The sequence below is a fragment of the Drosophila innubila genome (genome assembly GCF_004354385.1).
Source record: "Drosophila innubila isolate TH190305 chromosome 2L unlocalized genomic scaffold, UK_Dinn_1.0 4_B_2L, whole genome shotgun sequence".
NCBI lineage: Eukaryota > Metazoa > Arthropoda > Insecta > Diptera > Drosophilidae > Drosophila > Drosophila innubila.
In genome coordinates this window covers 17089176-17104110 of record NW_022995372.1, presented here as the reverse complement: position 1 = coordinate 17104110, position 14935 = coordinate 17089176, and the positions used below count along the sequence as shown (strand labels likewise).

The 14935-nt window shown below is 34.2% G+C and overlaps 1 protein-coding gene across 7 annotated transcripts in view; it reads left to right on the top strand.

Moving 5' to 3' along the window:
* Nucleotides 1–485: 485 nt before the first annotated feature.
* The window catches only part of LOC117780345 (serine-rich adhesin for platelets), a 56918-nt gene continuing 42468 nt past the window's right edge, over nucleotides 486–14935 (top strand). For 3 of the 7 annotated variants that reach the window (XR_004617074.1, XM_034616833.1, XM_034616836.1), the window contains exon 1: nucleotides 13455–13890. The gene's annotated coding sequence lies outside the window, so the exon portion shown is untranslated. Of the gene's footprint in view, nucleotides 1083–13043; nucleotides 13153–13453; nucleotides 13891–14935 lie in introns of those variants that run through there. The other 4 variants (XM_034616835.1, XM_034616830.1, XM_034616832.1 and 1 more) reach the window with 3 other exon arrangements.

Below are 14935 nucleotides of genomic sequence, written 5' to 3'. Positions count from 1 at the left end.
ATTTAGTTGGCCATCTAGTAGTAGCAATGGGTATGTCTCACATTTCAACAGCAACAAAACAAGAATTTGTATGCACAGTTGCAGTTTGCGTCTGCATTTTTCGTTGTCTCGCTGCGATGTTATTAACCTTGCTCAGTGTGTGTTGGCGACTGCTCCTCCTCGATTCCTTGGAGGGGGGATGGTGGGGGTCTCTTCAGACGGGTCCAAGTTATGTACTAGTCAATAGAATTGTGCCGGTCCAAGCAGCATAACCAGTTTCTTTATATGCGTTCTTTGTATTAGCTTTTACTTGGCTCGATCGCCGGTTCGCTCTCTCTCTCTCTCTCGCTCTCTCTGTCAGCCTGCTTTGAGTGCGCTCTCTCAGAGTTTTGTTTTTTGCCTCTCGCTATTGCTGTCTCTTCTGGGCATTCGTTTACCTACCTTTTGGCCGTTTAAGACACGTTTGCAGCTTCGCTGCGCTTGACGCTGCTCGACGCTTTTCAGTCACTTTTGATACGTCGTCAGCGTCGCCAGTTACCAAAGCGGATCGCGCAGCTGGCAGCAGCAATAACAACACCAGCAACAACAACACCAGCAACAACAACAACATTCCGTCCATTTCAATTGTAGTTGTTGTTGCCTTTATTTTTTGTTGTATATACAACTTGTATCTTAATGCGCGTTCGTTTCGGGCTACGACTCTGCAAAAAATTAAATAATTATAAGTATACAAAAAAGTGGCTCGAGTGCTAAACAACAACAACAACAACAAAAAGAAGAAGAAGAATAAAAGAAGTGCTTGCCTAGGCATAAAAAGTTTTTCAATAATAGAATAGCAATAATAAACGTGTATAGAGAAGAAAACAAATACGTAAAGAAAAAAGAAAATGTGTGCTATAGAAAAGTTTATAAAGTAACTTAAGTTTCGTATCGTGTGCTCTCTATCTCTTTCGCTCTTCCGCACTCTATTTCCCCCTCCTGGCGTCCCCCTCTACTGCATGCATTCCTTGGAATCATTTTATGTGGATTATCGTTATCGAGTCAAGAAATTGCGTTTTTTGGAATATTTTTTACGTTATACCTCAGTCTATAACGCTAAATAAGTGAGTTATATTATTTAACATTTTTTATTATTATTAATTTAATTGTCGGGGCTTAATAATTTAATAATTTTGTTGAAACTTATATGAAATAAAAGACTGGAAGTTTTTGTAAATCCGAAACAATTGAAACTCTGAGATTTCAGGAATTCAGGAACAATGGTCATCCAAATTTCTCAAAATCTGTGATATACAGCTCAATATAATTTAAATGCTTACTATATATATCTAAATGCAACTAATTCAATGTTGTAGCTCATTTTTAAACTTCCCACACGCCTGCATTGAAAATTAGCGTTGTTGCAGCTTTATATCGGATTTATCATCAGTAGCATTTCACTACCAAAGTCGTTTCAGTCGTCGCCGCTCAATTAAGTGTTAAGTGTTTGACGATTAGATCATCCGAGGGGCGCGTCAAGCCGCTTAGTCAAGTTAATGAGTGTTTTTTTTTTTTTTGGCCGTCTATGCGCAAGACAAGGCCATTTGAGCCTGGCTCAGTCGCCTGAGTTGATTGAACCTGCAACAAGACAGCATCCAGCCATGTGGCAACTAGTTACAGGCAGCTGTTTCCTAAATAAAACTCGAAAAGGGGTAACAATATGTAAGCGATACAGCGCGCTTCAAAATTATAGAGACAAGCCTGGATTTTCAATTATTAATCATGTTTTTCTTTTTGCTTTTAAGCGTTGCTTAATGAATCATCTGCTTGCCTTCTATAAGAAAATTAATAACAAAAAAAAAAAATAGCTACAGGCATGACAAATCTATAGAAATGTCTATTATAAATTAGTCGACTCATTTCATGAGTTCTAGACATAATTTGTTTTCGGTAAAATTACAGCTAATTAAAGTCAAGGCCACTAAAAATTATAGATTAGTGCAATTAGTACCTCTGACTACATTTATCAATACTTTTCAAATTCTTACAATTATAGGGAGCAGAAGTAGAGAAATTTCATTGTGATACATCTGTTATACTATTTACTTAGAATTTGCAGTAACTCTTTTCTTTCTTTTTTTTTTAACATGTTTATGTTATGTTAGGCATATAAACGGGTACACTTTTTATTTGTTTTTTCTTAGCTTAAACATGAAGGAAATTGAAATAAAAGTAAAAAATTATTACTCTGTACACAGTATACAAATCTAGTACCAGTTATTTCAAAAACGGCACTTTTTTCCTTTTTTTTTTTTCATAAATACCACTCTGTTAACATTATCATATTTACTTAATTCGAAATAACATTACACGTAAATATTATGTAATTATCTAATATAGATTTTAAGGATTATGCATCTACACATTTTTATAGCCAATATTGTAAAACAATGGAGTAGCATAATCACAATTGCTATTCGTACCTCGATTTCTCACACAGTGCACACAGTTTGCTGTTGTTGTTGTGGTTGCTGCTGTAGTTGTAGTTGTTGTTGTTGTGCTTAACTAGCCCATGTTGATTTTTTGTACCAGGCTGTTGAGTTGGCTTTTGAGGCTTTGCTTTCCACAATATGTTAACAATTTTGATTGGCAATGCGATGCGTGGTGTTTGCATTGTTTTTACTATAGACCATCGCTTGGATCTGTTGCATGTTGCAAATTGCAAACTGCAACATCGCTTCGTTGTAATTGTTTCGGCCGCCGTCAAGCGTAACCAACATCCCAATGGAGCGGCGTTGAACTCACCGATCCGGCCGAAAACACTTAACAAATGATTCTCCATACAATACACATTCTTGGCCACCTCAAAAGCCGCACGCAATGCCAGAAAAATATGAGTAGATGGAGCAAGACAGAGACAGAGATACAGATCTTAGACAACGCACAACGCACTCGACTTGGCCATAAATCACGCGTGCCTTGGCCATATTTGCGGTAGTAGGCACAGTGTAAGTCGCGGGCCACAACCCATCAAATGTCAGCTACCTTTTAAGTTGCTTTTTATTGTCGTCATAGAAGTTGTTTTGGCCATATCTGCAGCTATCCAAAGTGCTCGTAATTTTTGCTCGTTCTTACAAGTTCCTTGACGTTGCCGAACCTCCGCATGATAATTGCCTAAAACTGCTAGCCATTTGAGACCTAACTGTGCTTATTATGTTGTGGCAACTTTGACAACTCCGTAAACAATCAGACTCTTTGGTAATTGCCTGGTTGTCCGTTTCACCGTTTATATAATTTGTTTAAAATTGTTTATGCTTTTTTAATCTGTTTATAAAAATATTATAAATAAATTGCAGACTCATATTCAATTTTTAAACTGAAGCAATGGGATATCTCTTTTATATTGTCTGTTATTTACTTAGCTCAGATTCCATTTAAAATTCTTTAAAATTTGTATGATTCCTTTGCTAGCCCAAAAGGGGGCGTCAACAATAAACATTTCTTTAATATATTTAGTATCATAAAAACTTAGTTCAAGTTGGTAATAACAAGTAATATAATTTGAAGACACAACGGATTTAAAGTAAACATATAAGACTATATTATCTATGTAGTCAAAAATTTTTAGTATCCTAGCTCTTGCCGTGATCAAAAATAACTTTTGCAATTTTGATAGTATTTTTACCTAATCAACAAAAGAAAGTACAACAAGTTTTCCAAAGTACAGCGTTTAAGTTCTTCTCTTTTTGCTTTCAAATTATTAACTGAAGAAACAAACTCGCGTTAATTCACACTCATAAATCTATAATTGAGTTTTGCAGCCCAACATGGGGCAACAAATGAAGTAAAATATGCGGTACGCTTGGCAATTTACTTATAATGCGTTACACTTAATTCAATCGCAGATAGAAAATGGCAGCTGAGCACAGAGTTGGTAGCTGCTGACCCAGTTTGCATTCGACTTGTAGTGGATCTTGAGGAAGAGCCCAGTCGGTGCCCCGGGCGCCCTATTATACGAAGTAACAGCTATTCATGGAGTAGATACAAACTTCTTTTAATTCATTTAATTTCATTTAAGCCAAACTCCGGTGAGAACAGTCATCAGCGAAGCTTAGCCTTTGGCCAAAACTTTTTAATAAATGTTACTTTTTTTCTTTCTGTTGTATTTTTTATAAATTCTGTATTTCTTTTTTCTTTATTTTATGTTTCTATACTGTATAGTGAGGCGTAGATATGCTGACCTGATTAGCGACAGCACGCACACTTGGCCAGGCTTAGAGCTCACTGAGTCTGGTAGAAAGTGTCGCCACTCTCTTTTGCAGTGGCCCAAAGAGATTTTTTTTTTGTTACCTTTTTGACATTTGATTGGCCCCAGCTCCAAGACGGCTTATTGAACTATTCGGTTGAGCTTTGGGCTTGGTTAACGTGTTTGTTCCCATGAAGTTGACTCTAATTGAAAAATAATAAAAGTCAACCAGTTTTTTTTTTCAAAGCTGTCTCTCAACTTTGACATACAAAAAGGTGTTGTTAAAAGTTCATTGAAAAAAAAAACATGAAAATAAAGTTATGAAAAGGTTTTTAAATATTATGACAATGCCGTGCGTCGCTTGTCCAACTGAAATGAGCTTTTTACTTCAACTTGTTAATAATTTACAGTCAAGCGGCAAGAAATTGTTGTCTTTTATGTGTATTTTGTTGCTGTTGCTGTTGTTTTGCCAGTGCCGTGTGTGGAAAATTCTAATTAAAATGTTAACAAAACCACATAGAAAAAGAGAAGAAAAAAATAATGAAAAAACACTGATGGTTGAGAATCTTCTCACATCAATGAGATGCTTCGCTGGCGATTTTTATATGCCATTGTTTTGGCTACGAAAAAGAGAAATAGCTAAAGATCATGTGTAGATATTGTTAACCTTTGAGAATGTTGCGTAAGTAAAAGAGCTTTAAATTTATTATGAATAGAGTCTAGTATCTATTATATTAATTTTCGAAATTTTAAAGTTTAAAATGAACTTATATTTGTTAGCAAGAAGTTATCAAGCCAAATAGAAGAAAGAAACTAAATGTCACTTTGAATCATTACATCATTTAAAACTCTAACTTGTGTTTGCCAAGTAAAAAAATTTGTTTCCAGTAAACTTAAAGCATTTTCCAGTACTAAGCCATTAAGAGTGTTTTTCTTATATTAAACAAAAACCTGGTACATCTAAATATATTTGATAATATTGCTTAATTTCTAAAAATGTATTTGTTTATAGCTGATTTTTTTTGAAAATGCAATAAATTTACTTAATATGTTCAAGGGTCTTCCTTGTTTACCAAGTTCTTGGAATTTTTAAATACACTCGTTCGATAGTATTGTTTACCATTCTGAATGTATTAAGTTACCTGAATTAAAAAATGAAGCGTGTATTTCAAGGTATGCCCTGTATTAAGTGTTGAAAGTCTACTCAAATTTAATCGATATGCAAAACTTGATAGATACTTGAGCTATCCGATGAAAGGAACTATTCATTAGTATTAACTCATATTTGTAAATATTGTTGAAGATTAAAAAATGAGTGAATAAGCGCTTAATAATAGCTTAATGTTAATGCTATATTTGGAGAAAAGCTTTTCAAACTTTCAACAAGCGCTCTCTAAACTAATTGTTATGCATTTCGAAAAGGCAGCTCACCAACTTGCAACTAGCAAGCAAATCAAATTCAATCACTTAACAATTTTCGACGCCCCATTTTGGGCCGGGCGCGTTAAATGAATTGGAGTTGTGCTGTCTCTGCGGGGCAGCGTGAAGGCCGAACCGGTACATGGCTCGGGTCTCTAGTCTCTGGTTTCGGAGCTCGAATCTTGGGGTCTTGCCATCGTTTCTAATTCATAGCATATACACAGACTGCATAATGACTAATAATGCTGTCGATTTGCATGCTATAAGGCAACAGCAGAGCTTTAACTATATTTTGAGAAACGGCAACAGAAACTGGTTTTCTCTTTCTTTCAGTAATATGGTACACACATTGCATTTGCAGTCGCACATTACAGAAAATTGAAACCATTATTAAATGCTTAAGTCAGATCCGGTCTAAGATTAGTTGATAGTATTTGAATTAGTTTTAAATAAAGTTTGATGTCAGGCTCTTTCTCTAACTGTGCAGATATCTTTTTTAATGAGAAAGATGTCTATCTGTAAGTACTTGGTAGAGGTGCACGTACACTAAATATGGTAGGGTTGAAAAAATTAACAACAAATGCTGCTGAAAATTGTTTTAAAATATATAAATAGTGTATGTCTTAAAAGGGAAGAGATTTACATTTATAATAAATATTTATTCGCAAAAAAATGTTTATATACATTTGATATTAAAATACAGAATGAATTCAATTACTTTAAATACAGAAATGAGTGGTCACTTGAACTACTATAGTCTTGAAATTATGGTTTTCTTATTTATTCATTTAAATCTAAATATTTAATAGAATAGAATTATATGAGTGGATGAGTTATTTCGTTCATAAATTTCAATCTTTCAACTGATATATTTAATTAAGAAACAAAAACTAAATACATTTCATGGCCAATATTTCTCAATATATCTTGATTTGTATATAAAGGTGGTGAGAAGGAAGCTGTTCGTTTGAGCATTAATCTATAGATCAATTGCATTTACTGCCAAATCAATTTCAAGTTGTTCTGACCTCTAGTTAACCAGCTCGAATCAATTTTCAGCCAATAACAAATTCGTAACAAATCGCACAAATTACCGAATGAACGTTTTCAGTTTTGGCCATTCCGACACGTTCCAAACATAGATGTGTAGTAATGCCAACTAATTTCTTGACTTTTTGTGCCTCTCTCTTACTTTGTCCATAGTAGGATAATTGTTTCGGTTTAGCTCTTGATTAGCATTCGACTTGACGTAAAGTTGAAGACCTGTAGACCTGTGGAGTTGCAGAGTTGAATGAACCTCGGGCTCGATTCTTTTGAAATTTTCACTGGTTTGCTGTGCTGTTTTGTTGAAGCTTCCGCTTTGCAATTGGCTACAGTTTAACAATGGCTTTAATTGAAAATTCATTTTGTTAATTTGTTAGCAATTAAGTGCATTTGATTGAGTCTTTTGCTGTCATAACTTTCACCATTCAAATGGATATTATAAATGATAATTTCATAAGTGACTTGACTTCTTTTGCACTCTACAGCTGCCTATCTCCCTATTATGCTACTATTTGTTCCGACAATGAAGCCCACAAAGCTCACAAAATTGTGACAATCAAAAAACCAAAAAAAAAAAACTAGCGTTATGTCCGCTAAAGTATTGACACACGGGCAATACACACACTCTATGTGTAAAGTGTAGGTGTTCACTTGGACGCGGTCCGATTTCTTTTTGTTTATTAGCAGCTTTTTGTTTGGCTTTATTTTGCTTTGTTTTGTTTTGGTCTTTTTTTTATAGTTCGACTACCCCTTTTGGCTATCTTGGCCTAAATTTGCATAATTTATGTAATTTCTGCCCATTTTTTATTGACTCTCATTCAAATATAAACAAAATATATGTTCAGCTTTGAAAACTGTGGGTAGCCCGAGGCAAAGAAAATTATTTGCTTTGCTCTCTGATTGCAATAAATATTGGCATGTTGTTTATGATATCTCAGGTAAATTGACTCTAATCCCAAGTTCATATATATATTTTGGCTTCGATTTTTGATATTTGTCAGATGAGCTTAATTTTTGAGTAACGTAAAAATACATTGCAAAACTCGATTGTTTATTTGATGATCAATAGAGTTAATTTAATTTGTTTTCCATTTAAAACATTTAAGCGAAAATAACTTTGTCAAATCTTAGCCAATTTTCTCGCGGAATGCAAATTATTTCATTATTTGGCTTCTTATTTGATTCTGCATTAAAATTGTAAAATTAATTTTTTTCCCATCACTGACTATTTTTTTGTTTCATAATTTGCACTTGGAAGTTTTTCAAATCTTCAAACTGTTATAGCATTAAATATTTGTAGAATTTTATTTGACTTTTTGCTTTATTAAATTTTATATATTATTAAGTTATTAACTTCATTTAATTATAGCCTTGGTACGAACTTTTCTGTCTCTCTTTTTTACTGTGATCTTCTCCTTGTGTGTTGACCTAACAAAGGTTCTCTCTGTTCTCGCTGCCTTAGTATTTTATAACTGCACTTTAAGGGCCGTGTCAAGTTGTTTCCCAAGTGAGCAGAGTGAGAACAAGAAGTTTGCTTTCAACTCCACAAGTGCGCAGAATATACAATGTATATAGAATATATATATACCTGGTATGACCTTGTTCCCACCGAACTGTACACTGGCCACTTGCCTCATTATGTTTAATTTCCTTGACAACGATTTTTGTGACTTGTGCGGTTTCATTTCATTTCATTTCATTTCGTGTCGTCTCGTTTACGAAAGCAACGCAAACAGCAAAAAAGGAAGACGACGAATTTAAATGCAAAAGCAAAACAGAATAAATGAGAAGAAATGAATAAAACTTAATCAAGCGACCACAGAATAAAGAAATCAAAAGGTAGCCACGATAAATTCAAATCAAAGTCGGAGTCTAATTTATGGGCTACCTTCCCATTGACTCGGCTTCGTATTACCAGATAACTGAAGAGACAGCACGAAATCTGCAAGCGTTGCACGTTCGTCTTTTGCTGCACCCACGTTCCCAGCTGCCCCAATCTGATCCACATGCCATTGCAGTTGCGGTTGTTGTTGTTGTTGCTGTTGATTAAACGCCCACCTACTTTCCCGGCGTCATTCCGATTCTGTCCAATCTGTCTGTCTAACTGGGCTTATCTCTAGAATGAATGACGGGCTTGCCTGACTGACGGCCATCCAAGTGTTGGGTTCCTAAGTGCCACTTTACTCCCGCTCCCACTCGCGGTTCCCAGTTCCCAGTTCCCGCTTCCATTGCTGCTGCGCAAGCGCTGAGGCGTGGCATCGCCTTCATCTTTAAGCTGAAGTTAAAGCTGAAACTTCTCTTCTGCATTCTCATTCATTGTTTCTCTTTTCATTTTTCTTCTTTTCGCTCTCCCGTGCTTAATCATTTTTGCGGATCTTTGTGCTACTTCCAAAGTCGAATTTGGCACACAGTATTCTTTTCATTCCCCTCCAATCGCTGCACTGCCTCAATGTTTGCCGTTCTGCCTGTTTGGCTGCCTCATCTTCATTTTGCTATTCAAAATGTTAAATTTTTTTCTTGTTTTTTTTTTTTTTTGCCTAATGGCATTTTTATGCATTGCAAATTGCGCTGCGCCTGTTTCAGTTAGGAATTTTTGTAGAGTCATACAGCAAAAATTAAAAGCATGACAGAAATACTCTCAGTACTTCTCCGTGGGCATAACTGGTACAAAATGGGCGGTATCCAGTTCCGAATGAAGTCCGGGAAGATTGATTTATAGCTGCTGTCGGTGTATTCGGAAGCAATTCTTTTACATATCTTTAAATGAGTTGAAAAAATAATGAGTTTTAGCTTGGAAAATATTATACTAAGAACTATTTCAGACTGAACATATTTCGGGTGTTTCATATACTTAGATGACACGTCTCTCTTAAGCTAAAAATGTGATTATAAAATGATAAACACCATAATTGGGCTATTTTTTATTTCGAATTAAAATAAACATTATCTGCATATGCTATGAAGTTACTTATCAAACTTTTTGTTTCCAGTTTTTGTGGTCATTAAGATTAAGTAAATCTGCTCGTTATTAAATGCTAATTAATGCCAATTATTCTATTTTTTCTGTTATATTTTATATTCCGCATAAATAAATTAATTGACAGCTAAAGTGCAGTATTTAACAGAATTAGCATGTAAATCATGTAAAGCATCCGAACTTTGATATAATCACGAGATAGATCTGTTGTATATAACATTTTGTAATATTTAGACTACACAATAAGCTGCTGGATATTTTCATTCATACAGAATTACGCATTCAGAACAATTGTTAAGACGCATTAAGAACAAGCTATAGTTTATATGACGAAATGTAAGCAATATAAACGCTGATTTACACAATTATTAACAAAAACAACAAAAATAATAACAGCAATAAAGCAAAACGAATTTATAGAGCGATTGCAAATCTCAATTTTTGCATAATGACGATGACAATGACAAAGATGAGCTATATAGTTTGTCGAGTTGGGATAGAGGGAGAAAGAAACAATCTTAATAGATTGCTACACAAATGTCTGAACAAGTTTTGCGGTTTTCCCACGAGATTTGTTTTTATTATTGTATTTGTTCAAGTGATTTAGCGATTTGTATTTGTTGCCCATAAAATGTCACCAGATACACTGCAACAAAACAATGGGGCCAAAAATGTTTGGCATAGTTACGAAAACAGGAATCGAAATCGAATTGAAAAGAAACTGAAACTAGTATTATCAAATTATTAGACCACAACAATTTGGCCGCAAGGTTGCTATGAAATGCTTTGAACATTTCATTAGAGCAGAAAATATGATAAATAATGAGCTAAGCGAATTAGCATTAAACAACAAAAAAAAAAAACAGAAGGCGTGCCACAAAGCACGAGATCAATTATGAACTCAAACCCTGTCTTGTAGATAGAGTCTATATACAATTTGCATTCACTTTTTGTATCAAAACTTCCTGCAATGTGCCGACGGTGAAAACTTCCAGTTGAAATATCTCAAAGCGTTGCACAACTCCTGAGAATAACCATGCCACAAGCACAACAACAACTACAATAGCTGCAACAATAAACAATACTACGCTACCTTTAACGCCGAATTTCGTAATTTTCCCGCAACTGAAAATGGCCAAAAGGCAGCCTGAAGAAGCCGCAACAATTGCAAATAGCTAAATTCACAAGAAAAAAATGCATGTAAAACTGCTGATTATCGACAGAGCACAATAAATAGATACCCTGCACTAAGGTCTAATATATCTCAAATTATAATAAAACAATTGAATAAATGGCATAGTTTCGTATATAATACTACATATCATTTTCTACCAGCTTAATTCTGAACTAAATAAAAAAAATTAATAAAATCTGTATTTTAATTAAGATTGAATAATTATAAAATCTTCAAACATCAGAGAAAAATGATAGGCAACTCTCAAAATAATTTTTAATTATTCAATAAGCTTGTTATATTGAACCCTCTCCTTCTTCATTGTAAGTTCATAAATAAAACTACCTAACCATTAACTACAGGGTATATAAAACCAAAATAAGCTTGCAATTGTGTAAAAATGTATTGTGGAGGAGTTTGAGATCGGCTTTAAGTTTGTGTTTGTGTTTTGGCCTAGTCGACAATGGTTTGCACTTTTGCATTAAACTCTTTGGGACAAAGACTTTTCAAACACACAGCAAAAATGTTAATGAATCTTTTAATTCAGCTGCAAATCAAATGGGGCTCTGACTCAGGCACAGACAACGACTTGGCCAGACAGAAAGTGAAAGTCTAATCATCTATCTCAAAGTGTGTGCAAAATAGTATGAATAGAAATGCGAGCGCACCTTTTGTTCAAATTTTTCGTGCGTTTCACACGCAAGTTTATTACACTTTCAACTTTGACTGGCGCCTGGCAGAGAGTGTGCGAAAAAAATACAGTCAGTCAAAATCAACAGTAACAGCAAAATGGATAACAAAATGTAAACTACAATCGAAATCAGTTGAAAATACAGACAGACACTCAAGACTTAGCGAAAGGTGTTAAAATAAATTCGTTATGCATAGGGTATACACAGTCGAGCAGTGAGATCATTTGGAGGGAAATATCGATGAGCAATAAACCTCAGTTGGGATTTAATGTTAAGTATTGTGTCTTAAGTAGAGTAGATTGAAAACTCTTTAACTGTCGCTTTTTAAATGTCAATCACACTGACTGATTTATTAACTACAAATCTCTGTCTAATGGCTGAAAAATTCAAAATTTTCGCTTTTCTACACTTGTTATATGCCGTTTATTTTTTTATCGTTAATTAACACTTTTACTAATTGTTGTATTTATGGAAATTAATGATTTTGGTATTGCTTCAAGCGCAACTATTCAGAGAAAGCCTTTAAGATTTCAAGTAATGGACTTGCTATATTGTATTTCGTTGATTCATTTGTCAATTGTATTTTGCAACACTGAAAATTCGAACATTGTGTCTGAATTTAAGTGCACTATATATATGCTTATACCGCAATACCATTCTTTATTTTATCTCGATGTTTGCCACTACGTGTACAGTGAACAATTTTAACTTATCACTGCATTAAACATACTTTATTGTTATCTCTTTAATTTGAAAAATCTAGATTCTTAATTTCTTGTTAGTTAAGATATTTCTTGTAAATCTAGTATTATTCTTTATCTAAATTATAGACGCCCCGGTTTGACCAGTAGAAATACAGTTCTAATCAATAAGTCCGACCATTCTGTTGTGTTTTATTTAATTCTTAGCGAAGTCCAAATGTTTTGAACACACATTATCCAATGCAATCTTTTTCAGTATGTTTGGCACAATTTTAAAACTATTAGTATATATCAGTAACCATAAGATGGTTAAACCGATAGAATAATTTTATTATTTTATTTTATATTATTAATTCCATAAGCTTTACCTTAGGTTTTAAGGCACATTTTCAGCTAATAGCTGCCACATTTTTCTTATAGATTTTTGCGACACTTTATTTGATTTAGATCAACTAGTATAGTTGCAGCTCTAAGCTTATTAAATATCCGGTTTCAATTTTAATTACCTTTAATTGATTTTACATTTAATTCCATTTATTATTTGGGACCAATTTTAATTTTTTATTTCAGTAAATATTTTTGACTGATTATCTATTTAATCTCACATAAATTTAGCTGCATTTAAAATTATTTAGTACAACTGCGAGGAAAACTAAAATAGATAAGTTTTTACTGAACTTGCTATTTAAGCGGCTTATTGTTCACTTTATCAATTGCCTTGAGCCCAATGTTCCACAGGTATTAAATAGCTGGTAAGCAAAACAATCAGTGCGATATATTAAGGTCTGATAAGCGTTATCACTTTTACGATTATGGTAGTTGTTGTTGATTTTTGAGTGTGAATTGAGTGATTTGGCGTGTACTGTGTGCTGACCACTCGGCTGTCCAGTTTGGTTTGCCAGCTCATGTGAAAAGGAGGCGCGTCATGCCCCATAAATGTGGTAAGCAGCATCTGCAGCATCTTTTCCCGAACCGGAGCAAGCTTTACTTATTTACAATTATTATCTGTGCGTCACGGTGGCTGCAACGTTCGGCAGTCGCACGATTTGCCGATTCGCTGCGTTGAAAAATATTAAATTGTAAATAAACACATACAAAAGGCAAAAGCAAAAGAATTATGTTCGTGTCGCCGTCGACACGGCGATTGTGTGTATATGGAGTGTGTGTGTGTGTTGTGTTTTATTTTATTTTGTTTTTTTTTTATTTTAGTAGTACTCAAGCGCACCTCAGACGCTGCGGTCGGCGGTCGGAAATGTCGTTAGTCGTTGCCTTCACTTTTCGCTTTTTATTTTGCTGTCGCGCACACCTTTCCTACCTTTCGCCTTTAGACCGAACTAAATGAACGCTTGTTTTAGTACTAAATCGAACAGTGCGAAAATTGGCAACGGCTTCGCAAACGAAAGTTTCAATTATTCGCCCAAATTTTTTCGACAATTGTGTTTGTTGTGTGTGTATGTGTATGTTTGTTATGCTTATCACAGCGCACAATTTGTTATGTTATTCAATTCAATTCCATGAAAGATAACAATATTAAACGACATTTAACTCTGTCTACACTCGAGCTAAATATGAAATAAAGTTATTAGTGCCTTAGTGTTAAAAATTTTATGTTTTTTGCACATCGTTAAAGGATTACACAAAATACAACAAACGAACCATCCGATTCTTAACGAACACAGGTGAGAAAGTCTTAGACCTTTGTGTACCCAATGGGCGTGGCGTGCACAAAGTAAATCTCAACTATATATAAACAAAGATAATGACAAGCACTAAAAACTTTTTAATGATCTAAATAGATCTAAAGTTTTAAAATTGTATAAGACATCGAATTACAAACTTAATGGAATACATAAGCATTTAAATGAAACGCACTAAAAATGTGTTAAACTTGATTCACGCCCCCATAAAGTTTGCAACATACTCGTATACAGATCGTACAAGAACTGCTTTTATTTTGTAATCTAGCCAAAGTACAAATAAGCTCGCCTTTCCGATATGAAAGTGTTTTGTATATGCTAATACCACTAAAGACCCAAATACAAATATGAGTGTTTATATATATATTTATTTCTCTTTTTGGGCATACTTATTACGAGACAAGTGAGTCATTTGACAGCGTCCAAGAGGCGCACCGAGAAACAGAGCACAAAAACAAACGTGCTCATATTGTCGGATGCAAACAGAGAGATCCCCTTTATCCAATAATTCATCTGAGCTTTGTTGTTTATGAAAGGCCAACAACTGGCAACAAGAAACAAGAAATTGTTCAAATTTGATATGAACCAAAATAAACAGAGATTCTCGTACGTAGAACAGAGAGCAAAACCAAGAAGCAAAAAGCCAGAAACAATGCGTAGCCATGCCGGCAAAAAGAAAAGGAAAACATACAAGAAAGTGTGCACAATGCCGAAAAGTGATCGACTAGAAGATACCTCAGGCTTGTTTAAGAATTTTAGTCACATTCAGAACTTTAGCTTTATTAATTTTTAAGCATGACTACTAACGATTAAAAAATATGGAAAATAATCTTATGTAAAATTAGAACATAATATTGTTTTTAATTTTTTTACCCGTTACTTATTTGATTTAAATACTCAGTTGATTAGCGTGCCAATTTTCATTTTAACTCCAAAAATTTTGAAATAGATACTAAAAACTCTTATTGCAGTTATCAAAACTAAGCAGGGAAATAAGAACATATAATATAAATATGAGCATACCCAG